The sequence below is a fragment of the Alligator sinensis genome, unplaced genomic scaffold (genome assembly GCF_000455745.1).
Source record: "Alligator sinensis unplaced genomic scaffold, ASM45574v1 scaffold647_2, whole genome shotgun sequence".
Classification (NCBI taxonomy): domain Eukaryota; kingdom Metazoa; phylum Chordata; order Crocodylia; family Alligatoridae; genus Alligator; species Alligator sinensis.
In genome coordinates this window covers 3,553,793-3,559,504 of record NW_005841832.1, presented here as the reverse complement: position 1 = coordinate 3,559,504, position 5,712 = coordinate 3,553,793, and the positions used below count along the sequence as shown (strand labels likewise).

General features: G+C 50.0%; 1 protein-coding gene across 1 annotated transcript in view; it reads left to right on the top strand.

Moving 5' to 3' along the window:
• The first annotated feature begins 880 nt into the window (after nucleotides 1-880).
• Nucleotides 881-5,712, top strand: part of LOC102379237 (galactoside 2-alpha-L-fucosyltransferase 2-like) — a 9,195-nt gene continuing 4,363 nt past the window's right edge. The window contains exon 1 of the mRNA XM_025196727.1: nucleotides 881-921. The gene's annotated coding sequence lies outside the window, so the exon portion shown is untranslated. The remainder of the gene's footprint in view (nucleotides 922-5,712) is intronic.

Below are 5,712 nucleotides of genomic sequence, written 5' to 3'. Positions count from 1 at the left end.
CTAGATTTCATAGAATCACAGAAAAGCTGGGCTGGAAGGGACCTCTGGAGGCAAGATCACCTCTATCCAAACAATCCTGTACAAACCCATACTAACCTCCTAGCAAAAGTACACAATCAGTCCTGGCACAATGTAAGACAGGACACCCGAACCTGCCACCGATAAAGCAGAGGGACCACTGCAGTCAGTGTCCTGCTGCTGCAAGATTGTTAAAATACGCTTGAGAGATCCTTTGTAGGGGCTATGCCCCCCACTATAGATGAAGGCAAAAACCCTCATGGTCCATACCAGTCTAAGGGGGAAAATTCACTCCTGACCCCAAATTTGGTGATCGGTCTGACCCTGAGCAGATCACCCTGCCCCACACAGCACAGCGCCCCTAGTGCCCACCACCCTGGCCCACACAGGACAGTGCCACTAGAGCCCCCCAGCCTGCCCAAAACAGCACAGTGCCCCCTAGTGCCCACCACCCTGCCTCATACAACATAGTGCCCACCACCCTGCCCCACACACAACAGATTCACCTACTGCCTGCCTCCCTGCTCCAGACAACACAGATCCACCTAGTGCCTGCTACTCTGCCCCACACAGCAGAGACACCTAGTGCCCACCACCTTGTCCCACACAGCATAGCACCCGTAATGCCCCCCACCCTGCCCCCACAGCACAGCGCCCCTTGTGCCCCCCACCCTGATCCCCATGGTATGACAGCCCCTAGTGTCCCCATGGCACAACACCCCCCACCGTATGCCTCACAGCATGACCCCTCCCTCCCAGGCCCCCAAAAGGTACCAGTACCAGAGGGCAAGGCCTGCTGCCTCCAGGAAGTTCCTGCCCATCCAGGTGAGGCATAATGGAGCCCAGCCCTGAGCTGAGCAGGCAGCACCTGCAATTAGCTGCTTTGTTAATGAGGCACAGCAGGTACATGGTTCTGGGTGGGGGGCCTGGCACCAGCTCCCGGACACCCTGACCTGCCTGGATCCCTGCTGATGTCCCTGGGGAGTGCTGTGCTGGGCTGGGGTGGAGGGGGCAGGGACACTGATGGGGTTGGGGCAGCAGGGTAGGAGACAAAAGCAGGGTGTCATGCTATGGGGGCAACAGGCCAGGGGGCACTGGGGGCCACTGTGCCCTGTCCTCTAGATACAGGAGGGAGGGAGCTGCCCTGTTGCCACCTTCTTGGTATAAATGGTATCTCTCACCCTCCAGGAAAAGGGTCCCACTTCCACACACCCCTGTAGGCAGAAGTTGCAGAGTGTCCCCAGCTGCCTGGGTTCCCACCCATGGTGTTATATGCCTAAGGCATAAACTTTATAAAGAACAATAAGCAGAATCTTTTTCAGGGGGACAAGGCAATATGCCGTGTTTATTGATAACACAAACTATTAAGCCATTATATTTTTATTGTTTGAATTACTATACTTATAGACATATATTAACATACATATTCATACACACACACACACACCATTCTGCAGATATTTGGATGTTACCAGTCCTTAGGTGCTTGAGTCAGCTTGGTGGCCAACTAAGCTGAACACAAGGAAGAGGTGGCCGGGGTCTGTCGGATACATACCTATGCCTCGTTGTGCAGAAGTTGTCTCCCCCCCAGATCATTTCTTTCTCACTCATCTTTTATGGTAGCAGCTGCACATCTGTTGCTTATTTGTTAGACTGGGGGTGCTAGCTGCACGTCTGTGATGACTTGTTTTATTGAACATCTGTGATGACTTGTTTTCTTCCTGCTGGAGCATGGCTCAGCTTCTGTGGTTAGAGATGACCTTTGGATTTAGCTTCGTTCATTTTTCCGCAGGTGTGATATTTTTATCTTCCTTCTTGCTGTTTGCATCTTTAGTTTCCATTTTCTTTCTTACCTGATCACATGCATACCACATTCGTACAAATTGAGCATGAAGATGGATAAGTAAAACAAAATGGAAGATAAAATTATAAATGGATGTAAATTAGTTAAAGAGAACTTAGTGTGAGATTACAGTGAGTCCAACGGTGGAGGCAGGTACAGCCCTAGGGATTGGGTGCAGGTGCTTGTGACTCCAGCAGTAGGTGTGGTAGCTGGTGTCTGAGCCAGGTTTTCCTGACAGCCAGGCTACAGGACGGAGGGCAAGCAGGTAGGGGACATGAAATTGGGCCCCTGCTGGGAGGTTCAGATGTGGGGTGTCGGGTGGAAGGTGTAAATGCAAAAGCTCAGGGTGCAGCTGGGGGTGGGGGTCAGGGTAGACAGGATTATGAATGACCAAGGAGCCTGGGGCATGGATCACAGCCCCTTAAAATCCCACTTCCCTCCCAGAGCTGGGAGAGAACCCAGGTGTCCTGGCTTCTGGGTCCCAGCCCCACTTCCCTCCTCTGTCCCCCTTGAGATCCCGCTCCCCTCCATGAGGCTGAAGTTGGTTGCTTTTCCCAGTTCCATATTCTTTATTCCCAGTTCTTTATTCCTTATTCCTGGTTCCTGGTTCCTTTTTCAAAGCTTATCTGGACCCAATAAAAGCTTGTTATTAATGAATTACACATCCTAAAGAGAGGGAAATTCATTAGCTATGTATATGTGCTAATTAATATGTAATACAATATCCCACATCAAGTACAGAGCTCTAAATGAAGGTCAGATTAGGATGGGATTACAGGGGAAAATTCTTCTTGGGCCACCCCAAGCTTCCTGTCAATGCCACTGAGGGACTGTCCCAAAGAACCCTGACCACAGTCCTGCCCGGCCCAAAGCACACTTTGGCCATGCCAGGCTGCCAACTACAGTCCCCATGCCCACTGTACTAAGTATAATGGTTTGAATAAGGAACGGGCATTTGGGCTGGGACTACGGCTAGAAATGTTGTTTGGGCCACCCATCAGAATATCTCTGCACAACCGAGGGAGTCTACTGGACACATCTGACCAGAGTCCTGTCCGACCCAAAGCATGGTTTGGCCGTGCCAGGCTGCCAACTGACACCAACCGCACCACTGTGCTAAGTATATGGACTTGAATAAGCAACTGGAATTTGGGCTGAGATTATACCTATAAATCCTTTTTAGGCCACCTTATGCCATGCCTTTGTGTCACTGGGGGACTCTCCTGCACATTTCTGACCAGAGACTTACCCGGCCCAAAGTGCCCTTCGGCCATGCCAGCCTGCCAACAGACAGCACCCCAGCCACTGTGCTAAGTATATAGAGCCGAATGAGGAACTGGATTTTGGGCTGGGATTATACCCAGAAATCATTCTTGGGCCACCCCAGACCACATCTCTGTGCCATAAGGAAACACTCCTGGACATTTCTGACCGGAGACTTGCCTGGCACAAAGTACGGTTTGGCTGTGCCAGCCTGCCAACAGACAGCAATTCAGCTCCTGTGCTAAACATATGGACCCAAAAAAGGAACTGGAGTTTGGGACAGGATTATAGCTAGAAATCCTTCTTGAGCCACCCCACGCCATGCCTCTGTCACCCTGGGGGACTGTCCTGGATATGTCTGACCAAAGACTTGCTAGCTATAATCCCAGCTCAAAAGCCAATTCCTTACTCAGGAAGAGCACACACCAACTGCTGAAACTTCCTTAGCCTGACGAAGGGTTTTTGAACTCGAAAGCTTGCTTAATTACTATTCTCCAACTATTTGGGTTGGTCTAATAAAAGATATCAAATTCACCCAAGGAACCTTGTCAGCCTAGGCTTGAATAAGGCAGACAAGTTTCCTTGGGTGAATTTGATATCTTTTATTAGACCAACCCAAATGGTTGGAGAATAGTTATTAAGCACTTTTCCCAGTTCCATATTCTTTATTCCCAGTTCTTTATTCCTTATTCCTGGTTCCTGGTTCCTTTTTCAAAGCTTATCTGGACCCAATAAAAGCTTGTTATTAATGAATTACACATCCTAAAGAGAGGGAAATTCATTAGCTATGTATATGTGCTAATTAATATGTAATACAATATCCCACATCAAGTACAGAGCTCTAAATGAAGGTCAGATTAGGATGGGATTACAGGGGAAAATTCTTCTTGGGCCACCCCAAGCTTCCTGTCAATGCCACTGAGGGACTGTCCCAAAGAACCCTGACCACAGTCCTGCCCGGCCCAAAGCACACTTTGGCCATGCCAGGCTGCCAACTACAGTCCCCATGCCCACTGTACTAAGTATAATGGTTTGAATAAGGAACGGGCATTTGGGCTGGGACTACGGCTAGAAATGTTGTTTGGGCCACCCATCAGAATATCTCTGCACAACCGAGGGAGTCTACTGGACACATCTGACCAGAGTCCTGTCCGACCCAAAGCATGGTTTGGCCGTGCCAGGCTGCCAACTGACACCAACCGCACCACTGTGCTAAGTATATGGACTTGAATAAGCAACTGGAATTTGGGCTGAGATTATACCTATAAATCCTTTTTAGGCCACCTTATGCCATGCCTTTGTGTCACTGGGGGACTCTCCTGCACATTTCTGACCAGAGACTTACCCGGCCCAAAGTGCCCTTCGGCCATGCCAGCCTGCCAACAGACAGCACCCCAGCCACTGTGCTAAGTATATAGAGCCGAATGAGGAACTGGATTTTGGGCTGGGATTATACCCAGAAATCATTCTTGGGCCACCCCAGACCACATCTCTGTGCCATAAGGAAACACTCCTGGACATTTCTGACCGGAGACTTGCCTGGCACAAAGTACGGTTTGGCTGTGCCAGGCTGCCAACAGACAGCAATTCAGCTCCTGTGCTAAACATATGGACCCAAAAAAGGAACTGGAGTTTGGGACAGGATTATAGCTAGAAATCCTTCTTGAGCCACCCCACGCCATGCCTCTGTCACCCTGGGGGACTGTCCTGGATATGTCTGACCAAAGACTTGCTAGCTATAATCCCAGCTCAAAAGCCAATTCCTTACTCAGGAAGAGCACACACCAACTGCTGAAACTTCCTTAGCCTGACGAAGGGTTTTTGAACTCGAAAGCTTGCTTAATAACTATTCTCCAACCATTTGGGTTGGTCTAATAAAAGATATCAAATTCACCCAAGGAACCTTGTCAGCCTAGGCTTGAATAAGGCAGACAAGTTTCCTTGGGTGAATTTGATATCTTTTATTAGACCAACCCAAATGGTTGGAGAATAGTTATTAAGCAAGCTTTCGAGTTCAAAAACCCTTCGTCAGGCTAAGGAAGTTTCAGCAGTTGGTGTGTGCTCTCCCTGGATGGAATGAAAAGTAAAGAAGCCAGGGGCTGGGCTGGGCTGGGCTGGGGAGTCAGTTGCCAGGCAGATTATAATCATTATAATTATTCAAGCCTATGCATTTAGTACAGTGGTAATGGGTGGCTGTACATTGGCAGCCTGGCACAGCCAAACTGTGCTTTGGGATGACCAAATCTCTGGTCAGAGATGTCCAGGTCAGTCCCTCAGTGCCACAGAGGCATGGCATGGGGTGGCCCAAGATGGATTTCTAGCTATAATCCCAGATCAAAATCCAGTTCCTAATTTGGGTCCAGATACTTAGCACAGTGCGGGGGGCTGCATGGGGGGGCTGTCAGTTGGCAGCTCAGCATGTCCAAGCCACACTTTGGGCCAGGCAAGTCTGTCCTCAGCGATGTTCAGGAGAGTCCCCCAGTGCCACAGAGGCATGGCATGGGGTGGCCCACGAAGGCAGTGGCGACGCATAGGGGTACACAGGGGTGCATGTGCACCCCCTGACCGGCTGCGCCCGGTGCCTAGGC